This window comes from Stegostoma tigrinum, chromosome 9 (assembly GCF_030684315.1).
Source record: "Stegostoma tigrinum isolate sSteTig4 chromosome 9, sSteTig4.hap1, whole genome shotgun sequence".
Lineage (NCBI taxonomy): Eukaryota > Metazoa > Chordata > Chondrichthyes > Orectolobiformes > Stegostomatidae > Stegostoma > Stegostoma tigrinum.
This window is the reverse complement of record NC_081362.1, coordinates 64,472,843-64,486,604: the sequence shown is the minus strand read 5'-3', so window position 1 is coordinate 64,486,604 and position 13,762 is coordinate 64,472,843.

Below are 13,762 nucleotides of genomic sequence, written 5' to 3'. Positions count from 1 at the left end.
TGTCTGCTGGGAACTGCCATAATGCCTCAATCCTTACTCACAAGGCTGGCTACTGAGAGACAAGGTCTACTCTCTGCAACGTGATTGATGGCTCAGGTACACAACCCACTGCCTGAGTCAAATGGCAAAACAATGTGGCCCATTGTTTGTGCAACACCATCACGGAGCAAAAGATGAGGTTCTGTTGCTTGAAACACTTAGGAGATAGCTTTGCAGTGTACTCAAGACAGTGTGTACTGTACAATCCTTGTATGCTGTGCTCTCTACAACTGGAGCAGGCAACAAGAGGATATGAGAGTTTTGCGCTGGAAGTGCAGGAGCAGTCTTCCAAGGAGGACATTGAGCAGAAGAAACATCACCTCATGCATGACAGAGCCCAGCATTGTTGGGCACCACAAGCCAGGCAAACTTAACTGACTTCTGCTTTCATGAGATGAAATTGGTGTAGTGATTGCTCATGCACAAAATGCTATTGTGGGCCAATATGGTGGCTCAGTGGTTAGTACTGCTGCTTCACAGCGCTAGGGATCTGGGTTCAATTCTTGGGTGACTGTGTAGAGTTTGGACATTCTCCTTGTGTCTGTGTGAGTTTCCTCTGGGTGCTCTGGTTTCCTCCCACAGTCCAAAGATGTGCAGGTTAGGTAGATTGACCAGACTGAAACACCCATAGTGTTCAGGGATGTGTGGATTAGGTGGGTTATAGGGGGATGGGTCTGGGTGGGATACTCTAAGCATCAGTGTGGACTTGTTGGGCCAAAGGACCTGTTTCCACACTGTAGCGATTCTACGATCTTATTGATGCTCAACATGCAAACAGCTCATTTCCGCTCCGACAGTTGTATGTACTGTTTGTGTGATTTCTGTTCACTTTTAGCGTTGTCAAAACTTCAGTTGCATTCTCACTAAAGCTCTTTACAATTGCTCTTCTTTACTCGTGTGCTCAAATCCTTTTGCAAAAACAGGCCAACATATTACCTTCATAATTGCTTGCTGCACATTCATGTGAGAATTCAACAACTTAGACAAGGACAACCCTGCCCCTTTTCGACATCCACAGTTCCCAAACTGTTGAGATTTAAGAAATACATTGCATTTCTGTTTCTCTAAGTAAATTGGATGGCTTTTGATTTTTCTACAATGTGATTGGACATATCCAGAAAGAGCATCAGATGGAATCATAACAATATTAAGGAATAGAGTAATCAACTGCACATTGTCCAATGGAGAATTGGTTATGTACAGGTCTTTCTCATTATTCCAACCATTCAATTTACCTAGTCAGAGTGGAATCCATAATGACTGTTCCTTATTAACTCATACCACTCTTAAGTTTGCAGTCCTATTGTCCTGTAGCATGGAATTTACTTGCAAGTGGAGTAAGAAGACGTTTTCTTTTTTAATATATATCAGCAGAGTGTCACATCTACCATCTTCTAATACTATTGTAGACTTTTTCGAAATGATGACTAGTGTTTTTATCTCATCTCTAAATTCCTTCAGTTTTTTGGAAATCTAATCGTGGTTCATGTATTGAATTAAGCAGAGAAGGAGAAACAATTCCCTTTTCTCGCCAAACTGGCATAAATGTTTCCTGCGCATGATTTCTCTTCAGTAGGGAGCCGTTCTGAGCAAGGTCATTTGTAAAGAAAGACGCTGTTTTACCAGCATTGCAGCCAGGATCTACAGTCCATTTGCCATAATTGTTAAAATTGCATATATCTTCTAATTATTTTTATGCTGGCTATCAATATGATCATTGCATAACTGCATAATTAGTTGCATTATTACTACAACTGTTTATTAAATAATTAGCTATGAATTTAATTAAATACTTATTTTTAGTTAATTCATTACTTCATAGCTTGCAGAATGTTGCTTTTGCAAATTACAAACTGCAATCTTCATTCCTCAATATTTATTACTCGTGGCTAAGCAAGATTAGTTGAGGCACACTGACTTTTTGCATGAAAATTGTTACTCAAGTTAATATTCTTACTCAGAGCCTGGGAGTCTGCCATTCATTTCTGCTTCCTTATGAAAAACAGCCTACAACTTGTAGTGAGTGCCTTTCATTTTTGAAGGTAAAATCTATTTTAGTGTAAGTGCCTTTAACTCACCTGCATAACGGAAAAGTTCCTTCCTCTAATAGCTTGAATTACTTTCAAGAGAAAATAATTTTAAGTAAATTATCCATGAAAAGTATATGTACAGTACAAATATAGAGCAACTGAGGTCAATTTACAGCACACAACATTTACCAGACATCCTGTTAATGAAAATGTTTAGTTTAATGCTTGCAGTTACATTGCAAAGCTGATTCTTGACGCTGTTCAGTAAGAAGGCCTGAGGGCCCTAATGTTTCATTATCTATCTTGTTTATTGTTTATGCTTGTATTTGTGGTTTGCAATTTTGTTTTCTGGCAGTCAGAACTTCTCATCCGTAGTGGTTGGATTGTTGGATTACTGACCTTGATTGTTGCTGGGGTAATTTGGCTACCAATCAGAAAACCCAGTGGTCTTTCGGTCTGTTGGCACTCTTTGCATTGCTGTCCAAGGTACACCAACATCTGGAGCAGTTGATACAATCCAACTCCTCAGTTAAGTTCCAGCACTTCCAAAGGCAATAGAGCATCTCATTCACCTTACACTGTTCTAGGTAATTTCTGCAGTGTCATCCACAACGGCTCTTTAATATAAAAGCAGCATCGAGGAAAGAATTTGCCCTGCATCATTTAGCTCTCTCCTGTTTTACATGGCATCTATAATGGCCTGGAATATTACCATTTTTCCACAGAAAGGATTTTGGAAAAAAAAGCAAATTTCAATCTTGGCTGTTTCAATGCATCTGTTTAATGGCTTCTATAAAACTAAAGGCAAAGCAAGTTACAGCATGGGGAGAGTTTACACGACTATGGCAAGCCAGCTAGTACATTTTATACAATTACTTCAGACAAAATTATTTCACAAAATAGTGCTCTATTATTTGGAGTTATAATTTACAAACGTTATCCCATATATGTGATTAACAAAGGAAAATTATCATTTGTAATCCTAGTTGGTCCCACTTTCATCGGTCTCTATTCACATATTATCTCTGAAGCATTTGGGTCTTTTAATAATATAAACGGAGTTGTTATTATGAGCCTATGTAGTACCTGCTCATTCCTGGAGTAATGCTCCTTCCCTGAGGCATGTTGTTCCTGTGGTGAATGTTTGATGAAAGCAATAAGCTTGTCTTTCAGAGAGGTTTCTCTGCTGGTTTGATGATTCAGAGGATGTCAAGCTGTTGTTGCTGGCTTTTCTGATTCTCATAAAGCTACCTATGCATGTGCTTAGCTGTGATCTTGTGTAAATGTTCATACTCTGATGACAAATTAAATAAAAACTTTGTGAGATACAGTTGTTCACAATTCCTATAAATTGTTGCACTGCTTCCACATCTGGTGGTACCTGTATTTTTGCTACAGCTCTCAGCCTGTCAGGAATCAAACAAAAATCTTTTGCTAACAGTACATGAGCTATGTACAGAGATAATGAGAACTGCGGATGCTGGAGAATCCAAAATAACAAAGTGTGGAGCTGGATGAACACAGCAGGCCAAGCAGCATCTCAGCAGCACAAAAGCTGACATTTTGGGCGGATCTAGGCCCAAAATGTCAGCTTTTGTGCTCCTGAGATGCTGCTTGGCCTGCTGCGTTCATCCAGCTTCACACTTTGTTATCATGAGCTATGTACTTGAGTTTAGTCATCCTTAACTGCATTTTCTTCTTCTTATTTCATCCTTTGACTTATCATGTTTTACTTTTGCTCTTCTGTGATGATTGTCTCTTCTGTTTTATTTCTGTGTCATCAGCTTGCAGCCTCTCAAAGTGTTATTTCTTGACTTTCTCATCTTACTGTTAATTTTAGGACCTTGGGGATGCTGGAGTTACTAGTTCTTCTGTCGTGTCCTTCAGGTTGAGGCATGGATGCTGAGTTGGTCTCAGGGTCAAAACTATTTTGATGTGCACTAAGAAAACATTCAACACCATTTAGAACATCTTTATATTCTTATGGAATCTATTCAGCAGTCTCATAGGCTTGTGAAATATTCCACTTTTCTGCTGACAGCATAGGGCTCCCTATTTAAGCTTCAGACTTGTTTCAGCAGAGCTGGCTGGAATTTGCTTCACGTCTACTATCCTGAATTGAAAATGTTTGACCTTCCCATTGTATTGAGCTCTCACTTTCAGTCGTTTTCTTGAGATGAGCATCTCTTTATAGTCTCTTTGATTACCATCTTTTCATTCTTCACACAGGTCTGTAAAGCTCATGATTTTGCACACAGCGCTGATGTCAATGAGATGTCTTTATTCTATGGTCTATATTCTAATAGTCACAAACATTTATCAACTTTTGATCTGTTGGCACCAACCTGCTTTCTGGTTGAAAGTGATTTGTCAAAATTATCAGCTAACATCATTTTCTAATAGATTTTTACAGCTTGTTTTGTTTCTTTCTAGCTAAATGTTTGCATGCCAACTGATTCTGCTCTTCAATGGTGATCTATGCTGTGATGCAGCAGGTAACATTCTGTCCCCAGCCTGATAATAGGCTTGCCATTCCTCTCTGCTCACTGTTTTTAAATTAAATCTGCAGCAATTCCAGAGTTTTACAACTGAGAGTGGAACAATTTCTAATTCTGTGTCATAACTTCTTTCATTTCTACAGCCAACATTACAAAGTTGCAGATTGTGTTTTTAACTTTTCTTTGGTGTTTTCGTTGGAACTAGTTGGTTCTCTTATAGTTGTGAAAGTTTATTCAATCTTAACTTCAAAGTTCTGACACCATATTTCAAGTATTGATAAAAAAAGATACATTTTGTCAAAATGTCTCCACATGCTTGGTCAATCACCATTGATTGGCGCATTTCCTACAGCAACACGACAATCGTTCAGAGTTCTTTTTGGTGGGGTGGTTTGGGTAGGGAGATTGTGATGGTTTAGTTGTTTAATTCCTAAATTACTAATCTGAAAACCCAGGTAATGTTCTGGGGACCTGGATTCAAATCGCATCATGGCAGATAGTTAAATTTTAATTGAATCAGAATCTGGAATTAAAAGTCTAAAAATGACCATGAAATGATTGTCAATCAGGGGAAACCCATCTGGTTCACTGATGTCCTTTCGGGAGAAAAACTGCCATCCTTACCTAATCAGGTCTACATGTGACTCCAGACCCACAGCAATATGGCTGACTCTCAACTGCCCTCTGGGTAATTAGGGATAGGCAATGAATACTGGTCAAGCCAATGACACCATGTGAATAAATAAAGTAAGTCGATAAGACCATCAGAACATAAGAGTGAAAGTAAGGCTATTCGGCCCATCGGGTCCACTCCACCATTTAATCACAGCTGATGGGCATTTCAACTCCACTTCCCCGCACTCTCCCCGTAGCCCTTGATTCCTTGTGAGATCAAAAATTTATCAATCTCTGCCATAAAGACATTTAACATCCCGGTCTCCACTGTGCTCCGAGGCAATGAATTCCACAATCCCACCACTCTCTTGCTGAAGAAATGTCTCCTCATTTCAGTTTTAAATTTACCCCCTCTAATTCTAAGGCTATGCCCATGGGTCCTAGTCTCCCTGCCTAACGGAAACAACTTCCCAGTGTCCACCCTTTCGAAGCCATACATGATCTTGTAAGTTTCTATGACATCTCCCCTCAACCTTCTAAACTCTAATGAATACAATCCCAGGATTCTCAGCCATTCATCATACATTAAACCTACCATTCCAGGGATCATCTGTGTGAATCGCCGCTGGACATGCTCCAGTGCCGGTATGTCCTTCCTGAGGTGTGGGGCCCAAAATTGGACACAGTATTCTAAATGGGGCCAAAGTAGAGCTTTATAAAGTCTCAGAAGCACATTACTGCTTTTATATTCCAACCCTTTTGAGATAAATGACAACATTACATTTGCTTTCTTAATCACGGACTCTACATGCAAGTTAACCTTTAGAGAATCCTGGACCAACACTCCCAGATCCCTTTGTACTTCTGCTTTACGAATTTTCTTACCGTTTAGAAAATAGTCCATGCCTGTATTCTTTTTTCAGAAGTGCAAAACCTCACATTTGTTCACGTTGAATTTCATCAGCCATTTCCTGGACCACTCTCCTAAACTGTCTGGATCTTTCTGCAACCTCCCCACCTCCTCAGTACTACCTGCCTGCCCACCTATCTTTGTATCATCGGCGAACTTCGCCAGAATACCCCCAGTCCCTTCATACAGATCATCAATATATAAAGAGAACAGCTGCGGCCCCAACACTGAACCCTGCGGGACACCACTTGTCATCGGTTGCCATTCCGAAAAAGAACCTTTTATCCCAACTCTCTCCCATCTGTCAGACAGCCAATCCTCAATCCAAGCCAGTAGCTCACCTCGAACACCATGGGCCCTCACCTTACACAGCAGCATTCCGTGAGGCATCTTATCAAAGGCCTTTTGGAAGTCTTGATAGATAACATCTACTGGGTTTCCCTGGTCTAACATACATGTTACCTCTTCAAAGAATTCTATCAAGTTTGTCAGGCACAACCTCCCCTTACTAAATCCATGCTGACTTGTTCTAATCCGACCCCGCACTTCCAAGAATTTAGAAATCTCATCCTTAACAACGGATTCTAGAATTTTACCAACTACCGAGGTTAGGCTAATCGGCGTATAATTTTCCATCTTTTGTCTTGATCCTTTCTTTAACAAGGGGGTTACAACAGCAATTTTCCAGTCATCTGGGACTTTCCCTGACTCCAGTGACTTTTGAAAGATCATGACCAAAGCCTCTGCTATTTCCTCAGCCACCTCCCTCAGAACTCTAGGATGTAGCCCAACGGGGCCAGGAGATTTATCAATTTTTAGACCTTTTAGCTTTTCTAGCACTTTCTCTTTTGTAATGCCTACCATACTCAACTCTGCCCCCCAACTCTCCCTCATTGTTGGCATGCTACTCATGTCTTCCATTGTGAAGACTGATGCAAAGTACTTATTAAGTTCTTCAGCTATTTCCTTATCTCCCATCACTAGCATTCCAGCATCAGTTAGGAGCGGCTCAATGTCTACTTTTGCTTCTCGTTTTTTTCTTATGTATTGAAAGAAGCTTTTACTATCATTTCTAATATTACTAGCTAGCCTACCTTCATATTTGATCCTCTCCTTCCTTATTGCTCTCTTTGTTATCCTCTGCTTGTTTTTGTAGCCTTCCCAATCTTCTGATTTCACAGTGCTCTTGACCACTTTATAGGCTGTCTCTTTGTCTTTGATATATTTCCTGACTTCTTTTGTCAGCCGTAGCTGTCTAATCCCACCCCGGATAATCTTTCTTTTCTTTGGGATGAACCTCTGTACTGTGCTCTCAAACACACCCAGAAACTCCTGCCATTGTTGGTCTACTGTCTTCCCCGCTAGGCTCTGCTTCCAGTCAATTTTCGTCAGTTCCTCTCTCATGCCGCTGTAATTACCTTTATTTAACTGTAACACCATTACATCCGATTTTACCTTCTCTCTTTCAAACTGCAGACTGAACTCTGCCATATTATGATCGCTGCCTCCTAAGCGTTCCCTTACTTTAAGGTCTTTTATAAAGTCTGGCTCATTACATAGCACTAAGTCCAGAATAGCCTGCTCCCTTGTGCCTTGCTCCATTTCCAAACAAACAGCTTGCTTCACTCACAAAGTATATATCATTTTCCTTTCACTTGGTATTTCTTGTGAATTATCCTGATGAGAAACTGATGAAAAATCTTGACACAATGTGTCTTTTTACAAAACCATTCAAGTTCTGTTGTACAATGGACTATGTTTCAAGTAATATGATGTTGTACAAGCCAACTTATACCACACAAATAATTACATTTCTCTGAACATTGGTGGCAGCAGCTTGCAGCAGTGTGGTCTATATATCCCTGGCCAGTGTTTACTGATGAATTCACATAATGTTCTGGCAAATAAAGAAGTAATCCAGACCTAATAATCTGAAACAGATGGTATTGTTATGAATGCTTGCAAATTGGAGTCACTGTGATTCTGATGCAATTCACTTACTGTCTATGCCAAATCTAGCATCTGCTAACCATACATGAATGGTGCTAGTCCAGAATTACTACTTTAAATATTATTTAAAACAATCTTCAGTTGTTCACAAATAAAGTTGCATGCGGCTTTTCAAGTTTTTCTTCTCACAGTATCTGGATTCTGTATTGATCTTCAAACAGTTTTTTAAAGATGCTATTTGTAAGCTGTGAATTATAAAGAGATGTTTGGCATTGAGTCACTTAAGGAGATACAAGGATAAATGCCAAATGTTTTGCCAAAGATGTAAATTTTAAGGAATATCTTTAAAAAGGAAAGCAGGGTTTAGAGGGAGAGAAATTGATGGATAGAATGCCGCTCATATCTGAAGATATGGTCACCAATAGTGCGGTGATTAAAATCAGAGATACACAAGAGATTAGAATTAGAGGGGCGCACACATTGAGCAGGTTGCAGAGTTTAGGAGAACTGATGCTGTGATGCCACAATTTAAAAATTGACATTCTTGAGGTTCAATTTTAAGCAGCCAACTGAGAGGTGGGTGTCTAGCAAGTGCGTTGGGAGAGGAACCCGACATCTTCACACTGCCACAGGATATTACTGATGGTGGGAACTTCAACCACAGAACTGCCTGCCAACTCAAGGTGTACGGTTAATTAAACCATTGGAGTGGCCATTTAAGAACCAATCACTGCCCATATCGGTTTCGAGAGGGGACATCATCAAATGTGAGACTAAATTGTACACTGTAAGTCTCCTGGTGGGCTCTGGTGGTTGGAGGAGCTCTTGCTCACTAAAGAACCACTACCTATCCTTGTCACCAACATATCACTTACTTCAGTCCTGGATCTTCCATGATCTTGGTGATTTGTGGAATGCTCTTCCAACAGTAGCCCCAAACACCTCCACTGTGCTGCTGAGCAAAAGTCTTCTTGGGTGGGACTTTCACTCCCATGGTCTTGATTCCAAGTGAAGGCCCATTGGTGGTCTTGCCATTGCCTTATTGGTATATGTTTTGCTGAGCCTTCTCTGGAACAGGATGTGGGTGTGAAACACCAGCCCTACAGCCAATGATGAAACCTCTGCCTCCTCAACAAGATTCTAACCCCAACTCTAGATTTCCCCAAGAGGGGAAACATTCTCTCAGCATCTATCCTATCAACCCCACTCAGAATCTTATGTGTTTTAGTACAATCACCTCTCATTCTTCTAAACTCAATGAGAGAGAGTGGCATGGTGGCTCAGAGGTTAGCACTGCTGCCTCACGGCACCAGGAACCCAGGTTTAATTCCGCCTTTGGGTGACTGTCTGTGTGGAGTTTGTATTCTCCCCGTGTCTGCATTGGCTTCCTCCCACAGTCCAAAGATGTGCAGGCTAGGTGGATTGGCCATGCTAAATTGCCCACAGTGTTCAGGGATGTGTAGATTAGGTGGGTTATAGGGGGATGGGTCTGGGTGGGATGCTCTAAGGGTTGGTATGGACTTGTTGGGTAGAAGGGCCGGTTTCCACACTGTAGGGATTCTATGGAACTCATAAGGCAATCGCTTCATCCAAAGAATCAGCTTTGAACTACATCCAAATCTATTATTCTTCTTTGAGGAGAGTAAACACATACAGCACTCGAAGAGCAGACTTACCAATGGCTTTGTTTGACTGTTGCAGCAAGACAACAATAATTTTACCCTCCATTCCCTTTGCAGCAAAGATAAGATTTCATGCTTAATAACTGAACAGTACCTGCAGGGTAAATTCTTGTGTTTCACCCACAAGGACACACAGATGCCTTTGTATTGCTGCATTCTGCAGTCCCATTCCATTTAAACAATGTGTTGATTTTTTATTATTCCCATCACAACAATTCAAATTCTTTTTGGAGACTTGTATCTTAGTCTCATTGTCACTTTCATTTGATTTCAAATTGAAAGGCTTGACATTGTTTCCAAGTTAGTGGAAAATGAAACAAAACTGACTCAGCATACAACTGGATAATTGATTAATTTGGCCTTGTTAAGGTCAATCAAATTAGAGCAAATATTGTCAGATTGAATAAAATGTCAAACATTAAGATTGACAAGTCGCCAGGCCCGGACCAGATTTGTCCTCGGCTGCTTTGGGAAGCGAGAAATGCAATTGCTTCGCCACTTGCGAGGATCTTTTCATCCTCGCTCTCCACTGGAGTCGTACCTGAGGACTGGAGGGAGGCAAATGTAACTCCTCTCTTCAAGAAAGGAAATAGAGAAATCCCCGGCAATTACAGACCAGTAAGTCTCACGTCTGTCGTCTGCAAGGTGTTAGAAAGGATTCTGAGGGATAGGATTTATGACCATCTGGAAGAGCATGGCTTGATCAAATGCAGTCAACATGGCTTTGTGAGGGGCAGGTCATGCCTAACAAAACTTATCGAGTTCTTTGAGGATGTGACTAGAAAAGTTGATGAGGGTCGAGCTGTGGATGTGGTGTATCTGGACTTCAGTAAGGCATTTGATAAGGTTCCCCGTCGTAGGCTCATTCAGAAGGTCAGGAGGAATGGGATACAGGGGAACTTAGCTGCCTGGATACAGAATTGGCTGGCCAACAGAAGACAGCGAGTGGTAGTAGAAGGAAAATATTCTGCCTGGAAGTCAGTGGTGAGTGGGGTTCCACAGGGCTCTGTCCTTGGGCCTCTACTGTTTGTAATTTTTATTAATGACTTGGATGAGGGGATTGAAGGATGGGTCAGCAAGTTTGCAGACGACACAAAGGTCGGAGGTGTCATTGACAGTATAGAGGGCTGTTGTAGGCTGCAGCGGGACATTGACAGGATGCAGAGATGGGCTGAGAGGTGGCAGATGGAGTTCAACCTGGATAAATGCGAGGTGATGCATTTTGGAAGGTCGAATTTGAAAGCTGAGTACAGGATTAAGGATAGGATTCTTGGCAGTGTGGAGGAACAGAGGGATCTTGGTGTGCAGATACATAGATCCCTTAAAATGACCACCCAAGTGGACAGGGTTGTTAAGAAAGCATATGGTGTTTTGGCTTTCATTAACAGGGGGATTGAGTTTAAGAGTCGTGAGATCTTCTTGCAGCTCTATAAAACTTTGGTTAGACTGCACTTGGAATACTGCGTCCAGTTCTGGTCACCCTATTATAGGAAAGATGTGAATGCTTTGGAGAGGGTTCAGAGGAGGTTTACCAGGATGCTGCCTGGGCTGGAGGGCTTATCTTATGAAGAGAGGTTGACTGAGCTCGGTCTCTTTTCATTGGAGAAAAGGAGGAGGAGAGGGGACCTAATTGAGGTATACAAGATAATGAGAGGCACAGATAGAGTTGATAGCCAGAGACTATTTCCCAGGGCAGAAATGGCTAGCATGTGGGGTCATAGTTTTAAGCTGGTTGGAGGAAAGTATAGAGGGGATGTCAGAGGCGGGTTCTTTACACAGAGAGTTGTAAGAGCATGGAATGCGTTGCCAGCAGTAGTTGTGGAAGCAAGGTCATTGGGGTCATTTAAGAGACTGCTGGACATGCATATGGTCACAGAAATTTGAGGGTGCATACATGAGGATCAATGGTCGGCACAACATTGTGGGCTGAAGGGCCTGTTCTGTGCTGTACTGTTCTATGTTCTATGTTCTATGTTCTAAAATCGAGGGTACAATTCTAAAGAGAGCAGATAGACCTGGGTGTGAAAGTGCACAGATCATTGAAAGTGGGAGGACAGTTAATAAAGCATACTTTTTTTGAGCTTTATTAGTAGAGGCATGGAGTACAAGAGCAAGGAAGTGATGGTGACCTTGTATAAGACACATGTTAGACCTCAGCTAAAGTATTGAGTATAGTTTTGAGCACCACACTATAGGAAGGATGTGAAAGCATTCGAGAGAGTGCCAAAAATATTTGCAGGAATGGTTTCAGGGATGAGAAACTTCAGACACAAAGATAGATTAGAAAAGATGAGACTCTTCTCCTTGAAGAGAAGGTCAAGAGAAGATAAAAGTTTTCAGGGTCATGAGAGGCTAGATAGAGTAAACAGGACAAACCATTCATGCTTGGAAAAGAATCAAGAATGAGAGAGAAATGATTTAAAGTGATTCACAAAAGAAGCAGAAGTGAGGTGAGAAGAAAACTTATTCATACAAGTGGTCTGAGTGTGGAATACACTGCCTGGAACTGTGGTGGAGGTACATCCAAATGAGGCACTCAAGAGGGCATTGGCTGATTATTTAAAGACAAACAGTGTGCAAGGTTAGAGGGACAAGGCTGGAGAATGGCACTGGACGTGATGCTCATTTGAGGAGCTGATACAGACATTACGGCCTGAATGGCCTCCTTCTGCATGTTGGCATTCCTGTAACATTCCATTAGTTTTAAGGTTAAATGTTTTAAATTATCCTCACTGTTTTAAATGCATATTTCAGCAACATAAAAAAGGGCTTGAGGTGCAAACGAGTTAAGATGTTGATGGTTTAGCTGCCATTTTCTTTCCCCACACTCTGTAAATAACAAGCAGTTTGGTGAATTATCTCCAGTATTAATAAGAATTTCATGTTCTTTGTCTGGGAAGATTTAACAATTTCTTTCTAATGGTAAATAAGAACCAAAGTAAAATGTAAAATGTATTGTACCAAAAACTTCTTTGAATACTTCCAACAATTTATCCTCATGTGTATCCTTTACCAGATCAATTATGTTTACTGTAATCATTTTAATTTTCATTAAGTTAAGATTTGCCGTAATTAAAACTAAAATTTGGGATTGTCATTTTCTGTGTTCCCTTTCAACCATACGTATATTTGTTATTATCACGCAAGTGTACAAATTAGGAGCAGCAGTAGATTATTGGGCTGGTTCCCCATTCAATATGATTATGATTCAACTGATGGTGGCCTCAGCTTCAATTTCCTGCCAACACCAGCAACCTCTGACTCCCTTGTTTGTCAAGAATCTGTCAGAGGGACAATGCTACAATTGGACGCATTTTCATTCACTGTATTGAAAAAGTATAAAATAAAGGATAAACGACAAATTATAACTCTCTTTTTGAAAATGAGCGTGAAGACTATTGATTGTGTAAATTAAAAGTTAGTTTACAACATTTAATGCAAATATACAAATTTGAACAAGCAGACATGGTTGTTTTCTGAAGAAGGGTCTCAGCCCGAAACATCAGCTTTTGTGCTCCTAAGATGCTGCTTGGCCTGTTGTGTTCATCCAGCTTCACACTTTGTTATCTTGGTTGTTTTCGTCATGTTTTCAGCGGCAGCAGCGCGAGCCAGAGTGTCTACGGGAAGGTAAGGTTGTTTTTCTCTCCAGTATAAAAACTTACCTCATGCAGCAGAGGCCGTCTTGTTTTCAGCAACGGGTGTGTGGACAGAATGTGAGCCAGGGAGGAACTGAAATATTCCGGCATTGGCTAAACCCGAAACACTACACGTGTAATGTCTCCCACCCATCCTCCTCCTCTAACCGAAACAAAAGACTGTGTGGAGGTTCGGTAACGTAAGGCTTTTTTTCATTCTTCTGGAAATCTAGAGTAAATGGAATGGAAGCTACGGCAGTTGCATGCCCCCCTTGCAGGATGTGGGAGGGAAGGGTCACTGCTAATGTCCCCTCTGACTTCACCTGCGAGAAGTGCACCCCAACTCCAGCTCCTCAAAAACCCTGCTGGGAACTGGAGCTAGAGCTGGATGAACTCCAGATCA